At 45.2% G+C, this 23,147-nt stretch overlaps 1 protein-coding gene across 6 annotated transcripts in view; it reads left to right on the top strand.

Annotated features, from left to right (window-relative positions):
* Nucleotides 1-23,147, top strand: part of ITCH (itchy E3 ubiquitin protein ligase) — a 97,348-nt gene that overhangs the window by 15,209 nt on the left and 58,992 nt on the right. For 4 of the 6 annotated variants that reach the window (XM_053993259.1, XM_053993261.1, XM_053993260.1 and 1 more), the window contains exon 1: nucleotides 18,245-18,305. The exons of the other annotated variants lie outside the window; for them this stretch is intronic. The gene's annotated coding sequence lies outside the window, so the exon portion shown is untranslated. Of the gene's footprint in view, nucleotides 1-18,244; nucleotides 18,306-23,147 lie in introns of those variants that run through there. 6 annotated transcript variants of the gene reach the window in all.

The raw sequence follows: 23,147 nt of genomic DNA, 5'->3' as shown, positions 1-23,147 counted from the left end.
TCCTCAGAGAGAAGTGGAAAAAAAACCTGTTTATTTGACAGGCAAAGCATTGCCCCGCACAAAAAATGAACAATACCAGATGACAAAACTCATTTGCTGCTCTGAAGAGCAGCAGGTTGGCCTGGTACATCTGTGTAGCAGCCAGAGGCCCTGCAAGCCTCCCTGGCTGTCACTTGCCTAAGGTAAGAAATGCCGAGCCATGATGACTGGACCAAAGCAGCCCCTCTTCTGCCCTCGGACCCTCGTTATCTCTCTGTAAGACCATGGGTCACATTCGCCTGACCCTGGCGACTGGACAATTTCCCAAACCCCTGCACCCTGTATAAAGCCCCATTTCTGCCCAGTTTGGCAGAAGAGCTGTCACTGAAACCCTTGGCAGGAGCTGCCAATAAAGACACCTCTGTGGAACCTCACACAGCCTTCTCCTCTCTCTCGCTGCGTCTGCCGAGGCACTCAGCGAGCAAAGGGCTGAAACCACTGAAGAGCTGAATTCACCAAAGAGCTGATCTCACTTAAGAGCTGAGCTGCTTGCTAAGATTGCCCGTGGCTGGGAGCTTGCCTGAGGCACTTGGACAGGTTGTGCTCATCAGCCCAGCGCTACCCGGGACACCCACGGCAGCCGGGGTCGGACGGACCCCGGGAACCCCAAGCCGTAATACATCTGAACCACAAGACTATAAAGCTTTGGTCAATACTGGTGCACAGTGCACATTAATCCCATCAAGACACGTGGGGGCAGAATCTGTCTCTATTGCTGGTGTGACAGGGGGATCACAGAACTTGACCTTAATGGAAGCTGATGTGAGTCTGACTGGAAATGAGTGGAAAAAACACCCTATTGTGACTGGCCCAGAGGCCCCATGCATTTTGGGCATAGATTACCTCCGAAGTGGGTATTTCAAAGGCCCAAAAGGACTCAGGTGGGCATCTGGGATAGCAGCTGCAGTGACAGAGGGCATCCAGCAATTGAACACCTTGCCTGGACTGTCTGAGAATCCATCTACAGGAGGACTTCTGAAGGGAGAAGAGCTACAGGTGCCAATTGCCACTTTGACAGTGCATCGCCCACAGTACAGAACAACTCGAGATTCTGTGATTTCCATCCATAAGATGATCCAAGAGCTGGAGAGCCAAGGGGTGGTCAGCAAAACCCGCTCACAGTCAGGATTGGACAAGACGTGAGGAATGTGCTCTACTCTGCAGCCGGGAACAATGGGTTGTCCTGGAGCCTTTGGCAGAAGGTGCCTGGGGAGACTTGAGGCCGACCACTGGGATTCTGGAGCTGAAGTTAGAGGGTCTGAAGCCAACTGTTCTCCTAGAGAGAAGGAGATCCTGGCAGCCTCTGAAGGAGTTCAAGCTGCCTCAGAGGTGACTGGCATAGAGGTACAAGTTCTCCTGGCACCCCAACTGCCAGTGCTGGGGTGGATGTTTAAAGGAAAGGTTCCCTCTAGCCACCATGCCACCGATGCCACATGGAGCAAGTGGATTGCCCTCACCACACTGTAACTGCACACTGCAGTCACAGGGAAGACGTTCTCCAGCCAGCTCACTCCCCGAGACCAATGGGCATTCACAAGAGTGGCTGCTCCCAGACCTCTACTGAGACTCCCCGGGTGGCAGTGCTTACAGGGGCTCGCAGCTCCCTGCAGCAGGTGGCTGTGGAGTGGGTGATACAGCAGCAGCCCAATACGAGGGACCAAGGCAAAGGAATAGAGAGAGGGATGTGTAGAGGAATTTCTTGCAGAACAGGCACATGCTATGCTTTTGCAGGGACTGGACAATCCTGGCCTGCAGATTACAGTTACTGTAACAATCTTGGACCATCCTTGAACAAGCAGAACAAGGAAAAATAGACCATTGTACAAGTACAAAACTAGGCACAATGCAGGATATGAGAACCGCTGTGTTAGCAAACCCTGACCAAGCGCTTGCAGCATGACAGCCAATCAACAAGTAACACGTACGTGTGATTGCAGCCAGTTAGCCAATGAGTGTTAGATAACTGCTGTGTGAACAAAGCATAGAGGTATGGTAAGTTTGTTAATAAAATTTGTAGAACGGCATGTAGCCATATTGGTGTGATTGTTGTTACTCGGCCGGCTCTCCGTGGGACCCTCTTCATCACTTCACCAAGGAAGTTTTATTTCCCCAGAGGAGCTAGGAACAAGTGACAATAGCTGAGAGCAAAAAACTGCTTTTAAGGAGAGGCAGGAATAAGGGAAGGACAACACCTTCTACCAATAGGAAGGCATTAGGGGAGGAGTACAGGGTAAGGGCTATCCAATAGAAGCCAACAAGGGGAAGCAGCAAACCTTGCACCCCAGTCTTGGTTCAAGGAAGGGATGAAGGACAGGGAACATTCCAGAAGGGAACAAGAGAGGTACAAGGAGACTGACAGGTGTAGTGACATACACTTGGAGGGAAAATCTTGGGGTAAACAACTCAGAACTGAACCATTAGGGAAGCCAAATGGGTTACATGGAATGAACCACTACAAACTTCTTACAAGGAATATTTAAAACCTACTATAGAAGAGCAAACTGTAAAATAAGACTACCACATCGCCTCCTTTTTTGCTTCATAATGTTGAAAAAGAAGCAGGGGAGGCCTAGAAACTTAGTATTTAAACTCAGTCTCTTTCAGGCGCTTTTTCTTCCCAATATTCTTGTTCTGTAGTGGCTGCTGCCACTATGACTCTTGAAGAAGATGACCCGTTGGTACCATTCCAGATAACTCTCTTTAAAATTCCAAACACTAAAGAGACTAAAAATACGACAACTATAAAATAACCTATATCTTTTATAACAGAGAGCATCCAACCCAACAACCCCCAGTTCTTAAACTCATGCTTGGTCGGGTGGATGCCTAGAACAAAGGAAACAATGACTTAAGGTTAAACACACACCAGGGTTTTCAATAAGAAGTTAGGGCTCCCCTCTTTCTTTGCGGAGCTTTCGATTTGAGGCAAACACGCCATCTGTAGGGCTGTTTAGAGGGTTCAGAGGAGTTGTAGCTAGTTGGTCTTTTCTGTTAGCTGGAATATACAGCTTGACCCACTGCCAGGGGATCCATCTCACTCTGGAGGGCGTGGACATACACGCGTCCCCACGTCCCCAGGTTACCAGTTGAAAGGGTCCTTGGATCTCCCCCGATTCTGGGTCTCTGACCAGAACCGTCGGTTTTTCTTCCAACGGAAGCTGGTGGTGTTGATGAAAATGCTTCAGGATGGGTGGATTCAGGTCCTCTAAGGAACAACTGAGAAAGCTGATCGTAAACAGTGCTTTATATAACCTTGCTGTGGTGCAGCAATCTGGGTGTCTCCTCTTTGGCGGTTGAGTGAGTCTGGCTCGCAGTGGCCACGGATGGAGGTTGGCTGGCTCACTGTCCTGCTTGTGGCCGGAGGGCAAACACGCGAGTGGCCGCCCCCGAGTCTCTGCCGAGACTGTTGCGGGTGGCAGTGATTGCTGCAGCGTGGGTAGCACAGCAAAGGCACAGGGCAGGAGGAAACCGAGGCAAAGGAATAAGGGAAGGATACTTGTCTGAGTCTCCAAAGATTTAATTCCCGAAGTGGGGGCAGAGCAAGTGCCAAATCTGAACCTGAACAGACTACTTTTAAAGAGTAGAGGGAACACGGGGAGGACACAACCTTTGACCAATAGGAGGGCATCAGGGGAGGGGTGCAGGGTAAGGGCTCCCCAATAGAGGCCAACACGGGGAAGGAGCAAACCTTACAATGCAATTGTGCTTCGAGGAAGGGATGAAAGACAGGGAACACTCCAGAACCAAAGGAGTGTGCTGTCTTTGACAGACAGGGGTAAGACAAGGGAACAAGGGAGGTATACAGATGGATTGACATGTGGATTGACATGTGGATTGACATACATTTTAGCAGGGAAAACTGTGGTAAACAATTCAGGACTGAACCATTAGGGACGCCAAATGGGGTACATAGAACGAACCATTACAGTATAACAAGGAATATTAAAACATACTACAGAAGAACAAACTGTAAAACAACAGATTACCACATCTCCCCATTTTTTGTTTTATAAAGTTGAAAAAACAGCTGGGGAGGTGTACCAACTCAATCATGGAACTTAGTTCTTTAAACTTCTGTGCTTTCAGGGGCACTTTCCACCACTCTTGGTCCACGGTGGTAGCAGCTACCACAGTCTTTGAAGAGGATGGGTTGGCAGTGGCAGTGGAAATAACTCATTTTAAGATTCCAAAAACTAAGGAAACTAAAAATATAACAACTATAAAGCAACTAATGTCTTTTACAAAAGAAAGCATCCAGCCTGACAAATCTCTGAACCGGTCTTCATTCTCTTGCTCCATGTTTCTAATAAGGTCTTTCATTTCCCAGATGAACGCATGGATGCTCTGGCTTCTGCTGGACAAGTTGAAGCAACAAAGCCCCCTGAACTCCTGGCACCCATGCCCGTGTGCCAGCAGCAGAAAATCAATGGCCGCCCGATTTTGTAATGTGGCCTTCCTGGTTATTTCCTTGTCTTCAAGGAGGTTACTTAAGGCCACCGATGTTAAATTGGTCTGCTTCGTTACCCAACATTCAAGATTTTCCGATTCACTCAGTGCTCTGGCTGCTGCCACCCATGGGAGAAACACGGACACAGTAACCATTTTTAGACTTGGCCCAGTGGTAAATTTCTGTATCACAATGTTCATCAAATTGGCTTGCACCTCATTTTGAAACTTTTGCTTTACTTTTGAATGCCAAATTGGAATTTGGGTCATACTGGGGGAAGTGAGGGAAAGATGCCCCAGGGTGCATGGAACTCCTAGAAGGGAAGAGAGGATTCCCAAGTACGCTCGATCTCCACTAATAAGGAATATGCCCTTATCGAGCTTTCTTGCGTATGAACCATCTGTGGATGGAGCTCCCACTTTTGTGATATTCTGACACCACCCATCAGCTTGGAACTGAACCTTATGTTGTTTTACATTCTCATAAAGGTCTACACGAGAACTGTACACAATAATCTGCCTTGGCAGAGCCCAGGAGCTTAAACTCCTGGGGCTCTTGGTCACTGTAGGGAAGGCTGTATACCCATTTTCAACCCTGGACAAGGAGATGGGTAATGGGTGTCTTAGCGTAGTTTACGATCCCCCAGTACCTATAAATCTCAGCCCACTGGTTTGGTGGATTGTTCTTATTAAAATCATCCTGAATAACATGTAATGAGGTGGGATAGTCAGCTGTCTTGGAAGGAATCCCCAGCAGTCACATTGACATCGGATTTTCTGCTGCACTGGTGGAAAGGCACAGGCGGTCTTGATTGAGGGCATGGGCCAGGGTTACCCAGACATTCTTTCGGGGTTCAGGCATGATCCATGCATCCAGGGACTGGAAGAGGGCCACAAATTGGAAGAAGCAAAGGAGTTGAATCTTCATAGCTGGTCAGGTGAATGTCTAGGAAAAATGACAACATAATCATGAAATAAAGGCAACCAAACACCACGTTCTGGGAAAAAGGGTCAGGGTCTTCCTCTTCCCTTGTGCCGCATTCAGTTTGATACAACTGCATCATTGGCGGGGTCATTTTGGGGATTTAAAGGGACAATTTCCAACTCACTTTCCTCTCTTGTGGGAGTGTATGGTTTCACTCACTTCTTGGGGATCCACTTTACTCCTGAGGGCGTGGACACACACGCCTATGCACGGCCCCATGTCACTAATTTAAAGGGACCCTGGATGTCTTTAGAGTCTGATCTCTCACCATAACAGGAGGTCTTTCCTTGACTGTTGGTGATGGTAAAAATGCCTCAGGGCTGGCAGGTTCGAGTTTTCAAAAGAACAGTTAAGAAAGTTGATAGTAAACAAATCTTTACACAACCTGTGCTGCAGTGACAGGACCTGGACATCTCCTCTCTAGTGGGTGAGAACTTTTTTGAGTGTTTGATGGGTCCTATCACTGCTTGGCTGGTGGGGGAGTGCGGTATCACAGTCCAATGTTGAACTCCCCATTCCTGCAAAAACTCACCAAACGTCTTGCAAGTATAGTCTGGGCCATTATCTGTTTTGATGGTTTTGGGGACCCCCAAGGTTGCAAAGGCCTGCACAAGATGTTTCTGTGCATCTGAGGCCTTTTCCCCTGCATGGGCCTGCCACTGTGCCTACCCTGAAGCTCCCTGGCTTCGCCTGCCCGGCCGAGGCACAGTGAGCTGCAGGGGACACTCCCCTGTTTCTCAAGGAGATTCGGGGAGCGGCTAAGACAGAGCGTTTCGCTGTCTGCCTTGTATGGAGGAGAGGTGGCGTCCGAGGAGGTAATGAGGGAGTCGACTCAAGGCCGGGGAAAAAGTCTCAGGTTTAACGCAAGCTCCAGGGAGCTCTGAATGCCATTGTCCCAGCGGCCAAAAGTGGCCTCGAGGCTCTCGCAATCGTCTTAAGTACCGGGGCGGTGACGAGGGGGAAGGGATGCCCGCCACCCAATGGGGGAATTTGGGGGAGTGGAAGGCGGAAGGACAGACAGACACACAAACCAATGGGGAAAGTTTAAGGGAGGGACCCCTGGCCCTTGTCCACTCACTCGATGCCCAAGGTGGAAGATTCTGGGAGAGCGGGATGGGGAGCAGAGTGATGGACAGGGCACCAGGGAGGGGACAGGGGAATGACTGAGCATTTTCAGGGAGATCGGCATTGAGGGAAAGGCGGGAAAGCTCGGGGTGGAAGCATTGGGAGAAAATGGGGGGTGAAGGGGCAAACCATTACAGAACTGTTATAGAGATGTAAAAACACAATACAACAACAGTGTTCTTCCTGAGAGAGTCTCCTCCCAGGCTGTGGCTTTCAGCACCACTTCTGGTGGGTTTTTTTCCTGCCTTGTCCTAGCTCTGGATCTGAAAGAGAAAATAAAATCAAAATTGCTGTGCCACTGCCTCCCAGAGCCCAGGCTAGGTCTTTTGATGTTCTGGAGCAGTGGCGAGTGTGGGGAACTGTCCTGGCTGAGGTATTGCCAAGGGCAGAACCTTAGAGCTCACTGCTCTACAGCAGTGCTCCAAGACAATGCGGCAGGGACTGGGGGAAGAAGGCAGAGGAGACTCTTCTGTGATGAAGTTCTGTTTATTGGAGAGCAAGGGTACAGAAAATCAACGGATCAGAGGCAGAGAGAGCTCTGTGCACAGGATTATAAAGTCTCAAAAAACAGGCTGGATACAAAGGAACAACCAATAAGGTGACACTCAGGGTGTGGTTTTGGGCTAACATCGAATCAGGATAAGGGGAGGAGAAAATGTTCAACAGGAGATCATTCTGGAACTATGGGCAGGGTTGCCTTGACAGACAGGGCAGAAGGGGCAGGGTTGCCTTGATAGGCAAGGAAGGGTCTGGAACAAAGGGAGGAGACAACTTGAGAGGCAGCTGGAAGAGAGGGCACAACTCAGAGAAGAACCAGCTAGGGGAGCCATGGGGGATAACAGAACATACCACTGAACATTTAGTTTAACAGAACCTAATGAAATAAACATGGACCGCAGCATTGCTGTCTACAGGGGAAGCAGCCAGGTGTGTCTTCAGTGAGAGGCTCCTGGTTTATTCCCACAGAACTGTGGGTTTTCTTTGCCTGTCTTGGGTTTTTCTTTGTTGGTCCCCAAAAGCCTCTTTCCACTGAACAGCTTTTACTTGTCCAGGTAGTACCCAGCAGATGAATTGGGATGAATCTAATGAGAACACAGTGGATAACTCCTCCTGCCTTGCCCATACCTCAGTTAAAGCTGCAATTTTCTGTCAGAACTCTTGTTCTCTGTGTTTTGTGCTCCTGTTTGCCCTTGACTTTGCTTGGAGAAAGCCTGAAGAAAGTGATAAATGAGACATGGTGGGCCTTTGTTTGCCAACTGTGTAGGACATTCATGATGTCTGGTGCTGAAGGCACAGGTCTGACTGTGTGGAGAATTTGGGGATTTGTAGATACAGGGCAGAGGATTTGGGAAAAAATTACAAATTCTAGAAAAATTATGAATCTAGACTCTTTTGTACTCTTCCATAGCTACTGGAAGGAAACCTGTTTATTTTCATTACTCTTTCTAACAGATCAATTCTCCAAGTGTTTGATTTAGGCACTGAAAATAAATGGGCATTTTTAGCACTGTTCTTTGAGCTGCAAGGGATGACGTCTGTCCTGTCACAGACTGACAGGAGACCTTACCACCCTGCACTGGACTGTTTTCTTTGAGGACGTGGTGAAACCCCAGCTGAAGAATAATCACAGTTGCATGACTTCTTCTCTTGCACACACCTGGATTCCTGAGTAATTCCCGTGTTATGTGTAAATCCCTTTTCTAAGGATATAAAGGTCAAAAATATTTGGGGGGAGAGGGAATGTTGTCAAGTTAGCAAGACAAAAGGGATTTATAGCAACTCTTTGGCTTTAAAACTTTCCCTAAGGTACTTGTAAGCAGCTCTGTGCGTAGAATGAGTAATTCCAGAATATTAAAGTTTGTTGTAGAGACAACAGCACAGCAAAAGTCTTTTGTCCTTGCTCTTGCTCATCAGCACAGTCTCTCTTTGTCTCCTTTGTGGCTCAGAGCATTATTAGTTTTGCAGCTTCAGTACAAGCATGGAAGTATCTGGAACAGAGAAATATTTGCAAGAATTTTCTGGGTATGTTAAAAAAAACACAGCAGCCAAGGTAGTATTGGGCAGCCAAGGCAGTCTGTGTTTTAAGGATGCTGCTGGAGCTCTGTGCCCAGCCTGGGTGCACAGGTAGCTGTACCTAGTGGGGTGTGTGTTCTGCAGTGTGAGCAGGGATCTGGGGCCCTGCCAGCTCCTCAGATCCCACTGGATGCACTACAGGCCATGGAAAAACTACAGCAAACGATTTTTTTGCCAACAGTGGTGTTGAGTCATGCTCTCTTTTGGCATTTACAGGTTCTTTCTCTTATGTTCACAATCATTTGTTTTATTAAATGAGGACAGATCAGCTCCACTTGGTGTGACAAAACATTCTCAGTAGTTTCTGGGTGCATAAGGAATGCTTAAGGAGAAGCCACTCTAGCTGCGTGGTTCATCCTGACCCTCTAATTTAAGTGATTCATACCTCACAGCACACACTATTTTACTACATTTTCATGTAAGTATTTCATGCCTTTACTGCTCCTGCACACCCTAGTCCTTTCATTTTTGCTGTCACTGGTGAATTTTGGACACCAGGTGGCACCAGATAGTCATGAAAGGAAGAGAACAAGATGTAGTGAAAAAGAAGAACAGGAAAAAGAAGAGTATACCCAACAGAGTCCATGACACAATAACAGAATGTTATTCATGTTATATATCTTTTGACTGTCTCATTTACTGTAGGAGTTCAAGCAAGGAAGTTCTGGGACGTAAATTTACATATTTCACAGTCACTGAAATGCTGTGGAACTCGGGGAAAAGTCCTACTGCTTTAAAATTAAGAATATGACATTTCTTCAGAAGTATATTTAAAAAATATATACTTTTGGGCTTACTGGTATGGCTAGAAAGTGCTATAGATGTCAAGACGAAGAGGAAAACATCAGTCGAGCCTCTGTAATGCAGGTGATACTGACACAGGTGCTCCATACAAAGCCACTTAGTGGCTTGATTGGGACGATTTATATGCTATAAACATTATGAGAAGGATTTTGCACAATCTGATTTTTTATTATAAAAAGAATAATTTGTTCAATAACAAAAAGAATAATTTGTTTTGATTTTCACTCGACAGGACACTGGGACGATCTGTATGAGTGTGAATTAGAAACACAGAAAATGAGGCTGTTGTTCACAGGATTTCATTTGTCACAGCAGGCAGAAGATGGACACCAAAGAGTGGTAAGGATGGTCTGACAACAGAGTGCTGTGTGAGCATGGAGAACAGGGTTCTATCCCCCTACAGCACATCATCCCCTTGTGGTGCTGCCTCAGCCCCTAGGACAGGCTTTGCTGTGATCCTTATTTTCATACTAATTTTCTAGGTATTCATTACAAGTGTCCTCTGCTCTTTCCTATTTCTTGATCAATGTCTGTCAGGCTGCATGGACCTTAGTAAATGTAGCACAATGCCAAATACTCTGACAAAAGCACTCCTTGCATGTCTCAAAGTGGTACCCACAGAGAAAAAAATCACTTAATGTTATATTCTGTACCTCAGGTTGCCCTTGCATGCAAACTGCAATGATTTCACCCTTCCACAAACTCAGATGCACAATTGCAAACATAAATTCAGTTCTGCCTTTTGGGCACTACAGTATTGTTGTGGAGACCCTGGTTAGGAAATCAGTGTTGTTTTACCCTGCACAGTGGTTTGGTGAGGAGTGAAGAAGAATCCCCATGGTGAATGATGCAGATGAAAGAGGAGGTGTCTAACTGCTGTTCCAGCCAGCACAGCTGTCCTGTGCAGAGGGACACATGGAGTGTTTGATGATCCGGTTAGATCACACCATGGCAAATGTCACAAGGTGCCTAGTGAAGACACCAGTGATGCTGTCACTGGTGCTCACACTTTGTGAGGGCCCCAGCCAGCAGTACAGAATGGCTGGGATCCAGTTCAGATAATACAGTCTCCATCCACAGAAATGTTTATATTACTGTAGCAAGCATTTGCATTGTGATGATTATACCACTTTCCCAGTGATATTAATTTTAACACATTCCAGTTTTACTGCAGCTGACTTTCTCCCATCCTGTCCTCAGTAAAGGCTTCTGCACCATGCTAGGTCCTAATGCTGTAATGGTACCATCCCCTCCTACCATGAACTGTCCGACAGAGGGCAGAGAGAGCCTTCATTTTGCTTCCCTGGGAATGAGGATGAGCAACATTCAAAAGTTGGGTATGATTGAGCTGATGCCTTTTGGGAGGAGCATAGTTAGTCCAAGGGTTAAAAGGTGGCTGTGTTTTTGTTTCAAGAACACTAGAAATTATTTACTCACGAACATTCTGTGTGTACACCGGTGCAGGCAGAAACTGAAGCAAGACAAGAAACGAGCTGATGCAAAGGGAAGCTTTGACTAATTTTATTACCTCTTGCCTCTTATTTTCCTTATACCCTCAACAAGCGGAAAACCAGAACATTTTGTTCCTTATGGGAATCCTGGGGCCAGCCTGTTACACAAGAGGCTGGTTCAGTCCCTGAGAGCCCCAGGCTCTGGGTTGGTGGTAAGTCAAGTGCATCATCTTCTCCTCCCTCTCCAGTCGTAACAAGCACGCGCAGAACGTCGGCTGAGGACCAAACCCTGGGCCTTGCAGAGCAAGTTTAACTGAGTAAATTCTCCCCTAATCCAGTCTGGGAAATCATGAGCACTGCACCTGGTATGTTAATGACATGTGATGGGACTGGTACAGCAACAACCTTCCTGCCCCTGCTGTTACTCACTCTCAGACTGCAATTCAGTGCCCAGTTACTCACTGCACACTGAGCATAAGAAAGGCTGGATAAAAGAAATCGAGTGAATGAGAAAGATTTTTGCTCAGCCAGGAATCTCCCAAACCTGGACTGTCAGTCCAAGACCAGAGGCTTTGTTCAGAGTTCACAAGTGTAATGCTGCAGCTCCAAGAGACAGAGGGACATAGTGAAATATGTAACTCCACCTCTCACCCATCAGAATTGATAGCTTGTGAGGGTTTTAATTTTTAGTGAAGGACATTCAGGTATCCTGTTACAAGGTGCTACATAAGGTAAGGAAGGTACAGACCCCTAAAGCTGATAAGGACTATTAAAGAGTTATTAATGGAAACCAGCTCATTAGCTTTATTTGGCTTTGGATCAAGCTCCAGGTATTTAAATCATACCTCCTCTCTTTGTATTAGTTTGGATGTTACATGGCTTTTTTTCAGTACCTGTTCTGCTCTGAAACACAAGCTGATTTATACCAGAGCAATTTGCAAGGAGGCAAACCACTCAGGGGATGAGTCAACCTTTCAGATGTAGATAATTCACCACTGTATAAATGAGGAAGGTGATCAGGGTGGGACGAAATTCTAAACAAAAAGTTCTGTCTCCACAAACATCTGCATGTCAAAAACTCTTCTCAGCCTGGCAGAAGCAGGCATCCAACTCACACTGACACTGAGCATCTGCTCCCATCGTGTGCCCTCAGTGCATCATCCAGAGGGGAAAACAGTAACTAGGATCCAAGTGGTGCCTGTGGACACCCTGCAGATCTGCTGTGGTGCCTCCCACAGGCCCAGCTGACCCTGCTTGCAAGGCCCCTGTGGAGACAAGAGCTGGACAGAGCCACCAGTTAAGCACTACCGGGTGTGTTTTACCTTTCCCAGCACCAACATCTCATGTTTGCTTCTGAAAACCCTGCAGCACATTTACAGTGTTATGTTCTTCACTCACAGGGAAAAATAATCTTCAGTCTTTTGCATGGGTAAGAGAGGTTCAGTTCTCCCAGTAGCTTCTCCTTCCTTTAAAACATCTACATATCTTGGTTGTGTCATTTCCGTTCTCAAGACACCTAATCACTCCCTCCCACTTCTCTGATTATGCACTGTAGAGCAATTGAGTAATAAAACACTTAATTAAATAGCCACATTTCTTTTTTATACCCTTTAATTAGATTACTTGGAAATAATAATAGTTTCTCACCAACCTGAAGGGTTCATTAATTCCCTCTGCAGATAACAGGAAGTAATCTATCTTTTCCTACTGGTATTTTTCTAAATCCTAAATCAAAGGAATCAATTCTGATTTTAAAGTCAATTAGAAATAGATACACTCTGACACTACACTGTTATCTTTATGAGTGAAATGAATTCAGACTCTCCTTACAAGGCAGCTTAACAAAGTTTCTCCTTCTAGGGGTGACAATTTCAAGACAAGAAGTCAGATTTTAAAATATAAAGCACTTCCTGGAATAGTTACCCAACTAACAAAATGCTCCAGAAGAATAAGAAGATTGACATTATAGTACTTACAAAGTGCTTTAACACCAGTACAGAAAAATGATGTGAAAACAAAGCAGTCCTGCATTTATAAATCACCAACTTTACACAGCCTTAAGTCAGACAGCAGCATTAAGCCATAGTTAAAGACTAACAATTGCTTAGGCGCTAATGGGTGCTGATGACACCTCATGACTGTTCCACAGTCATTGTGAGATACTTGCTCGGGGCTGTGTCTATCCCAAAACAGGTAAACATCCACGCTACCAAAACTGCCTCCATGGAGATATGGTCATTCTGGTCTCCCCAGTACAGGGACCAGCTTCATGTTGTCAAGTTAATCAGCAATAGGGACTGAGGTCCTACAGGAAGGTGGAAAAAAGCCCTTAGGAAACTCATCAAAGACAAATGCAGGTAGTCAAAGATAGTTCTGGTTCTGGGAGGGAGTAACTCAAATTCAGCAAGAACATGGGGTGCTGCCTTGAAAGCAATTTGGTGGAAGAGGTGCTGTGGTCCCAATAAGTTGAGTAGGACCCCAGCTGAGCAGCCTGTGACAAAGAAGGACATTCAGGGCTATGTCACCAAGAGTGCAGCCAGTGGGTGAGGAACCTCACCTTTTACTCTGCAGTGGTAAGAACTCACCTGTGAGTGCTGGGACCAGCCCAAGCTCCCTGGTGCCTCTCCTATATAGGCACTGATGAACCAGAGTCCAGAGGAGGCCACCAAGCTATCAGGGACGGAGCACAGGACACATGATGTGAAAAAAGCCAATCACTTGTCTTAAAATTTTAAAAGTTTAATAGTAATAAAATGGTTATAAAAATAGTCATAAGAATTTGGACAGTCAGAGTTAGGACAATAAAGGACAATAAAAACCAAAGAAATATGGACAGTCTGGGTGCCTTCCTAGGGCAATTGAGCCCTGAAAGGAGACAGATAATAAAGGATTAACCCTTAAAAGCAGCAGCCTCTTGCATATTGATATATCTCATACATGATGCATGAATTATTTTCAAACAGAGGGTGTTCTCTGATTATTGTCAACTTCTTCCCCTTAATCCTGGTGGCTCCTTAAAGACAGAGAGGAGGTGGAGGAATGTTTGTCTTTTCCAATAAGGAGGCAGTAACTCTTTAGGTGTCTTGTTGCTGTTATCTCTTTGTGAAGAATTTCTTGATTATCTCATCCCTTTCTTGAGCTAGTTTAAAAAAATCTTACATCATATAGTTTCTATTTTAACATTATGTTATAACCTAAAACTATATCTTCCACACTATTTAAAAAAAGGTTAATACAGTAATACTAATTAATACAACGTAACACATATAGTGTTCCTTTGCAATGAGCCAATCATATAATGTGCACTTTTCACACACGAGCAGCTGCTGAGAGAGCTGAATTTGTTCAGCCTGGAGAAGAGAAAGCAAAGGGGCCCCTTACTGCTGCCTAAAACTGCCTGCTGGGAAGGTGTGAGGAGGACAAGCTATACTCTTTGCAGAGCTGTGAAATCACAAATAAATGTAAGGAAATAAAATGGACTAAGGGGCATCAAACACTGGACTAGAGCATGAAGGGTGTGTGATCTCCAGCCTTGAAGGTATTTATCTCTTACCTATGCTGCATTATCTAAGTTGGTTCTGGTTCAAGCATGGGATGGATCTAGAGACCTCCAGAGGTTCCTTCCTACTGAATTATTTTGTATTTAAGTGATTCTGTCAGGATTTTTGTGTGCCTCTCACAAAAACCAAAACAAAACAAAACAAAACAAACATCGAAACAACAACAACAACAAAAAGCCCCACACCACTAAACTAAAAAATCATTAAACATTTGTAAAGGAGCTAAGAAACCCAGCCCTGTTTCCAAGTTTGACAAGAGACTTGCTGTGCAACCCTCAGGAAATTCTGTAACATTGGAAAGAAGAGGTTTGTCTTGTGTGAGGTCAATGGAGTTGGCTGAGAGTGGAAAAATGGAGGGAATGAAGGTGGGGTCTATTTCAGGAGAGGGAATCCTGTACTCTAGGGATAGGAGAATAATGAGAGCGTTCAGTGCTTCTGTTACACAGCCTTGTCCCAGCCCTTTAGCTGAGGGGACCCAGGGCCCAGAGGTATCAAAGAGCAATGTCCATTTGCAGACTTCTGCTCAAAAACAGAATCCAAATATTTTAATGATCTTGCAGGATTATTTTTATTATCACACAAAAGGTTCAAACATGGAAATCATTTACACCACTCTGCCACACAGACCCTTATCCTCAGTGGCTTCCCAGTCAGCTCTCAGCACCAACAGCACTCACTGAGTGTGGCAGTTCTCTTACAACAGGGTAAGTTTCCATTAGGGATGTGAATATTATTACTTGCAATAGCCCAACAAAGAATAAACACTACACATATTTTGCCACAAGCACAAATCCCACTGACCAGTCTGGATTGGACTGAGAAATAAAAGAAAAATATTGTGAAAATTATTAAATATTATTTATCAGAAATTATCTCCCAGAAGCACAGCTTCACCATATCGAACCCAGCAAATGTGAAAAGCCTTTGTACAAGATCATCCTGCACTGTTGTGGGAAGGTTTCCTATCTGTTGGGGTTTGTACTTGTCAAAAGAAAGATATGACAGGGAATAGCAAAAAAATTCCATCCTGCCTGAGTATCTTGTAGTTATAAAAAGCATAGGGAAAAAAAGACAATAATGAAGCATTCTACTCCTCTCCCCAAAGGTAAAATCTTGGATACGCAGTTATTCTGCCACTCAATTATATTCATCTTCACTCACCACATATTCTGTGTTAATTATTTATTTGTTCTTCCAGTTCACTGACAGGCTGTGATTTTTACCCAGGCAAATGATATCTGAAGTAGTGTAAATGTGAGGATTGCTCTGCATTCCTCTTGTCCTGGCAAACACAAACTGATCAGTAGTCTGCACCTGGAATACATTCTTTTTCTCATGGATTTTACAGAGCAGATGGAACAAATGGAACTTGATTGGAGGCATCAGAAGCTGGAAAACAAAGAGATTAAGGCTGCTGAGATTGAAAAGCAAGAACTTTGTCTGAAATGCCAGTTGGAAAAAGGACGGGAAGATTGTAACTCAGAGGACAACTGATGTGTCAAAGAGACACTGAGTGTTATTCACATCTGCTTTAGCAACCTTTACCTACCAAAACCCAGCACGACAAAAAGAGCCTGCAAATGGCCACACTGCCCTGGGGATGGGTATATGCACGCCTGCTGGATTCCACAGGGGCTACAGGGATGTGTCCTTGGGGCAGCATCCGGCTTCCTCCTGCAAACACTCAATCTGCTAAAGGTAAAGTTAACCCAGGCGGCTGAGGAGAAAGGTCCAGTGAGAAATGTTCCCACCGCTGGGGATCACACCACAGGCAATCTGCAAAACCAAACAGTGTTATGTGCCAGCTGGGAGACAACAAACCCACCGCAAAGGATGCCCAGCTTTGGAACTCCAGCATCACTGGCCAGGACAGGAACTGAGCTCGACTACACTGTTTATGTAGGTGATGCATGAGACAGAAATCTCTGTTAAGCAAGGCTTGTAGAACTCATTTTTATCATTATTAATTTGAACAGAATATTAACTACTTTAAATGTATGGGTACATTTATGGGGTACTCCAAATGTATGGAACTTTAAATGTATGGGTACATGGTCAAATATCTCTAAAGGAACATAAAGACTTAAAAGTGCATAGAAAAAGGTTTAGAGAAAATAAAACCCCCTCCAGTCCTTATTTCAGCTGATCAATTTGCTTATCCTTATATTGGGCTGTAACCTTGGCTCCAGACTTGCTTCCCATGAATTCCAACCTCTGACAAAGCTGCATGCTCCTGATTTTTCCATACTTAGCCTCTAGCTGAGCAGCACACATTGTTCTGTGCTGGAATTAAAGTCATTTCTGTGCCTGAAGTGATGTGCACACGTGCCTTGGTCAGTCGGAACCACAGATGGCTGATTGGCACCGAAATGTGTCTGTTGGTGTGTCAGGGAAACAGTTGGAGATGTTTTCTTGCTTCAGCCTTATCAACAGAAACAGTCACTTAATTGTGGCTGTGAGATCCTATTGGAGTTTATGCATGGAAGACAAGATGGATTTTCACATCCCTACCAGTTGTAAGAAAATGCTAAACTTTGCACTTGCAAAGTGTATAATTTTTCTGAAGAATTATTGAGGATATTCTCCTACTCTCTGAAGACTGGGTATTCTTTCCTCTGATGTCAGAGCATAGACTCTCTCATTCCTCGCTGTCAAAAGAGGAAGTGTATTGTAATTTCTATGCATTCACTTATGCAATAGTGTGTTCAGGTTAAGAAAAAATACACTTGAAACAAGAAAGATTTTATGTAAATGTTAAATAGTATCAATGGCTCAAGCACCTGAAGCAGATACTTTAAAATCACAAATGTTATTTTATTTTCAAAGGGCTTTGTTTTGTGCCCCAAAGCCCACAGTGACAGCAGTGATGTCCCAGCTGCTTGACTGTTAGACTCATGTTAGCCAGGATGTCCCTTTGTGCTCTCAGAGATTTCCCATTACTGGTGTCACTGCAGAAACGTGGGGCCAGGGATGGCTGTGGGTTCCCCAAGGTGTTCTTGTACCAGCCAAGCCCTCAGGGGTACTTTCATTATCCAAGATTTTTACTGCAGTCTCTGTATACACACACACACATACATATATACTCTGTTTACAGAATCATGGATTCATGGAATGATTTGGGCTGGAAGGGACCTTAAAGATCTCATTCCACCCCTGCCATAGGCAGGGACACCTTCCACTGTCCCAGGCTGCTGCTCCATGCCCTGTCCAACTTTGCCTTGGATGCTTCCAGGGATCCAGGGGCAGTCACAGCTCTTCTGGGCACCCTGTGCCAGCCTCAGCATCCTCACAGGGAAGAATTTCTTCTCAATATTCCATCTAAGCCTGCCCTCTGGCAGTGGGAAGCCATTGGCCCTTGTCCTGTCACTCCAGGCCCTTGTTCAAAGTCCCTCTCCAGCTCCCTCGGAACCCCTTTAGGCACTGGAAGGCGCTTTAAGTTTTCCCTGGAGCTTTCTCTTCCCCGGATGAACAGCCCCAGCCCGCCCAGGCTGGCTCCGGAGGATACGGCACTGTCATTGTCACCGCGCATCTCACGGCCCCTCACGGCCCCTCACGGCCCCTCACGGCCCCTCACGGCCCCTCACGGCCCCTCACGGCCCCTCACGCTCCCGTTCCGCCCCTCCCTGCCCCTCGACCCCGTGCCCCGCGCCGAGCATGCGCAGTGCCTGGCGCGGGGCACGGTGGGAGTTGTAGTCCTTGCGCGGACTACAACTTGGGGACTCGGCGCCTGCGCACGTCGCGCCCGACTTTGCTAAGTCGCTGCCGGAGGCCGGGCGGGCCGCGCTGCCATCTTGGACCTGAGGGACGGGAGAGCCGCGGCCGGTGAGCGGAGCGGGGCCGGGAGGTGGAGAGGGGACACGGGGGTAGCGCTGGTGACGGGACCCTGCGGGCGGCGGGGAGATACGGGAGGCGCGGGAACCCCGCGGTCGGGCCCGGATCCAGAGGGGCCGCTCGCCCCGGGAGGGGCTCGCTGAGGGCGGACCCGCCGCTCTGCACCCGGGGCCCCGCGGGGCAGCTCCAGGTGCGGGGCAGCACCGCTCCCTCCCCGGGGCGCGGGCGGGGGTCCCAGGACCCCCGCGCTGTCCGGCCCCGCCGCCCGTCCGCGGTTGCCGGGGGCACCTGCCCGCACCCCGGTGCCTCCAGCTCCGAGTTCTTTCCTCAGCCGTCCCCGGCAGTGTTGTGTCCCTGCCCGGCCGGACCCCGCCAGCCTCTCCCTGTTCCTGGTCGCCAGGATCTGCCCCTAAACCTTCGCCCTCTCGGAGGCTCGCTCCGTTCAGGGCTGTGCTTTCCGCAGCCCTTCCAGCACAGCCTCCTTCCCCGGTGTGTGTCCCCCCTGTCGCGGGGCTTCTTCCAGGTGTACGAGGGTTCGGTGTCTTTATCTCGGCCGGGTACAGCCGGACATTGAAGGAGTGAGTCCTAGCGATAAAGCGTGACTACAGCCAGAGGTTTATCCCGAACTGTGTTCCCTCTTGTAAACACGGCAGAATGGCAACGTTGGTGCCACCGCTCTATTTTGGAAACGCGGACAAGTTCTGGCTGTTAACTCTTCCGCTCCCACGCCGGTTGTCTTTGACCTTGTGTGCCAGTGCTGTCGAGATAAAAGCAGACAAAGGTGTTCGAGGATGGGTTTCTCTAATTTGCTCTAATATTCGAGAATTCAGCTTGTTTTAGTTGCTGTAATTTGTGATGTTAAGTTGTCAGAAGACCTTCTGATGTGTGTGTGATGCAGTGAAAGGGGCAGCTGTAGCGTTTGGGATACCTGTGTTGTGGCAGCCTTTACCCTTGATGCGTCAGGAAATATCCCCGGCAAAACTTACCTTTATAACTTAGTTAGAATTGAAGAAGTCAGAAACCAGGGTATTTTAGACTGTCTTTTCCCAATATATTGCTGCTTATTGTCGTGAGTTTCTCATTGTTTTGCTTGGTCTCTGCTACCCTGCCTGTCAACCTTTTCAAAGAGAAGTGGAGAGAAATCTGGACGGGTATTTGAAAGAAGGCAGTCTGTGCTGAGGGAGTGACAGATTCAGCAATATGCTTGTATTTACCTGAGAAAAAGCACAGGCGTTTAAGAATCAAACACAAATCACAGGCCGTCTTTGCTTCTGAGGATTTTAATGCTTAAAAATGTATTGTTTGAAAAACCAGTAAATTCTTTCCTGTCTTCTTGAAGTGAAAGTCCAAAGTAGTTGTAATTTCATTACAATTACCTTACTCACTACAGCTGTTTAAATCTGGACTGTGTCTAGTGTGCGTTCTTAGTTGTGATTTAGCTGGCATTTAATCACTGCACTGAATGCATTCACCTCCAAATGATCTTTGGAATAATATGTAGCATTCAGACCCAAAGTGGGTTTTCTTGTCTTTAAAACAACAACGGTAGATGTGAAAGATAATTTTGGAGTGGAAAATAACTGAGACTTCTGAGTGCTAACTTTGAAAGCTTCTTAAAGATTAAAGTTATTTTGGGGCTTAAGAGAGATTGAGAGAAGATTATTTATATGAATTTATTAGTTAAGCAGCATCACCTCTTTTTCTTCCCTCAATTTTCTCTCCCTTAAAATTATGTTTCTTCTGTTGTGACACAGATCTTAAACATGAGTTACCTTATTCTTTTGTTTTTAAGTTTCAAAATGGTTTGGGGAAAACTGCAGCATAAGGTAATAGGAAGAAAGGCAGTAAAGTAGCATGGTGTTTGTCTTGAGGAGATTAAATTTATAATTTTTTTTAAGAGAGCTTGTCATAGACTGCTTGAAAAATGTTTCATGAGAGATTTACAAAGAAATTTTCTTCTATTTTACAACATGTGAAAGAGATAAGATGCTTGTCAGCAGCATTATCAGTCTCAGTCAATGATAGCATCTAAATAAGCATCTTTTGTGAGTTTAAGCTGTTTAAACAAAGTGATAAATATATTCAGCCATAGTGAAGTACTTTTCAAGCAGTAAAACCAATTTGATTTCTTCTTAAAAGCAAGGAAAAGAGTCTGCAGGGTGAGAGTAAAAGAAAAAGCCCCTTGCACATGGTAACGATGAAGCTTCTGGGAGTTTATTTTTAAGCTTTTCTGTTTGGGTGTCCAGTTATGTTCATGTAATGTTCTAGTTTTTGTCATTCTGCTGTACTTACATGTAATTGCAGGAACTTCTTTGTGCCCTCACAACTGAGGAAAGTGAAGGTGTGTGCATAACCCAGAGGAGTGTTGGCCACAGCTCCTTACTGTAACTGTACTTTGCCCAGCTGCAGAAGCATTTTGAAGTCAGTGCTTGCCTCAGAAGAGGAAGTAGACAAGCCATGATTATAGTCTAGCTTGGGAGTATTCTAGATATTTAGTTTTACTGTCTCATAACTTGAGTATTTTTAAAGACTGTAGGCAGTCCTTCTTGGGCTTGGTTGGACTGTTAGCTGAGCTAATTCTGTGTGCACATGTTGGTGAGAGTCTTCTCTCAGAAGACTAAAGCAATAGAGACTTGGTCAATTTTCTAAGTGCCTGACCCTCAGGCTTTACTGTAGTGCAGAGTTGCTGGAGCTGAAGGATTGATATTTTTCTTCATAAGAATTGCAAAGTACACATAATATAAATGAAAGTATTGCAGCAAACTGGGAAAGTGTGTTTTGAAGAAGCCAAGGCCCTGTTTCATATGACCAGTTCTCAAGTTATGCCTGGAATTTCTGCTTTTACTATACCAAAGCACAGCAGGTTTTTTTCTTCCCTCTGAGGAAACATGATACCACATCTTGTTGTGCTGGTTATTCAAATAGTTTTTCAAACTTGGCAGTATGTTGCTGTTACTTTTTTTTTTTAAAAAAAAGTTTTATTTTAGTCCTCCTGTTTAGGAACCGATAATTCCTGCCTTCCACCCACCTGCCTGAGCTATTCTCAACTCTGCTGCTGGGAGAGGCCTATTGTTTCAGTCAGGCACAGAACTCCTGTCATGTTTGCATTTACATCACTGGTTCTGAAGCTGGAGCTCAGGCTCAAATGGTGTTGCTCAGCAAGAAAAGGCCTAGTCTCTTCAGGTGGATTGTTCCAATTTGATTGTGTGGAACTTTGTTTCTAATCAGGAAGTGAAAGTTAGGCGACTTACCTTTACCTGAAATGTGCAGGTCTCAGGTTCTGGATTTGGTAGCCCATGATACAGAAGCTGGAGCTTTCAAGAGGAGTGTGTTGCTATCAGCCTGTATAAAATCTTCATGTTCTCAGTTTTCTATTTTTATAGGTCTATTTTTCTTTCAATGGTAGCCTTTGCACATATTTTTTTTCTTTCTAAGTATTAGCTGGATACCTAGTAATCTTTTTGAAGTTTATTATTAAGGAAAGGAAGATCAGGTAAAAGATTTAAGGTGATCTTGAAACAGAAAAAGACATGGTAAGACAGGTCTGCAGTGTGCTTCTGATTTATTCATTAATTCATCAAATAAATAGCTATTTGCAGCGAAATATCCATCAGGAATATAAAATTTGTGACTGGAAGCATGCTAATTTTCAGAAAAATAAAATAGACTCTTTGATCCCTTCAGTTTCATGTGATTAGTATGGAACTTTTGCCTGGGCATGTCATTTATAACTTACTGCCCTTTTTAGCTTTGCCTCATTCAGTGGAAAAAGTGAAGGAAAGCTCAATGCTGAGCAAGCTGAAGAGATGGACTGAGACACAGGAGAGCGGGATGTGTTAATTTTTAACATGCTTTTGGTCAGTATCCATGCTTAGTGCCTCCCCAGTCCCCAGTGCTAGCTAATGTTTAATTATGTATTAATAATCACTAGTCTTGCTTAACAGTTAGAATGCTCAGATATCCAGATTTTTATTTTATTCACTGCTGGCTTCATAAACACTTGAATGTATTAAGACTTGTTGCTCTGAACACTCCTACTTTTCTGACACCCTGAGGTTTTTGCTCTGTCAGTGCTGCTCTTTTCATTTATTTGCAGAGCAGATAGATGGAGCAAGTTTGTTCTGTATAAGGATTCCTCATCTTTAAAGTTTTTTTACTTTGGCTTATCAGAGCCTGACTTAAGTGATCTGTGGATTGCTCTGATTAATTTCTCTTAATAAGGCTTATATCTACGAGTGTATGTGCCTTGTATATATACATGTGTATTTCCTATTTCTGTAAGTATATAATTTCAGAGACTAGATAAGAAATGTGTTGACCAATAAATAAAAATGTTCATAAAATGGTAATGTATTTGGTCTAATCTTTAACCAGGCTTGCTAACTTCTGTGAAAGTGGTGAGCTGCATATTTTCACCAGATTTTACCTCAACACCCTTTCCTGTCTATTCAGATTAAAACTTCTTAGGCGATCCTGCATGTGAAGGTCACTTTATAAAGAAATGAGAGAAAAGAGAATTTGTGAGCTTAGAAGATAAAAAGTGAGACTTATGACACTGACTTGCTTTTTGTATCAGGATCACAGCATGGTTTGGGTTGGAAGGAGCATTAAAGTCACCAGTTCAAAGATCACAAAGCTACTTTGGTCCTTAAATGTCTGTGGTTGACCCAGTGTATGTGATGCCTTCAGAGCAGTTTCTTATTCCAGCTGTTTGAAGGGGAATGTGTATAATGGTAATGGGAAAGAGGAGGGAAATGCTGAAGGAACACATTTTGATAACCTCACTCTACCTGAAAGAAGTTTCCATAGCTACCCGAAGTAAACAGCCCTCAC

This window comes from Vidua macroura, chromosome 17 (genome assembly GCF_024509145.1).
Source record: "Vidua macroura isolate BioBank_ID:100142 chromosome 17, ASM2450914v1, whole genome shotgun sequence".
NCBI classification, from domain to species: Eukaryota; Metazoa; Chordata; class Aves; order Passeriformes; family Viduidae; genus Vidua; species Vidua macroura.
This window is presented reverse-complemented; position numbering and strand designations above follow the sequence as displayed.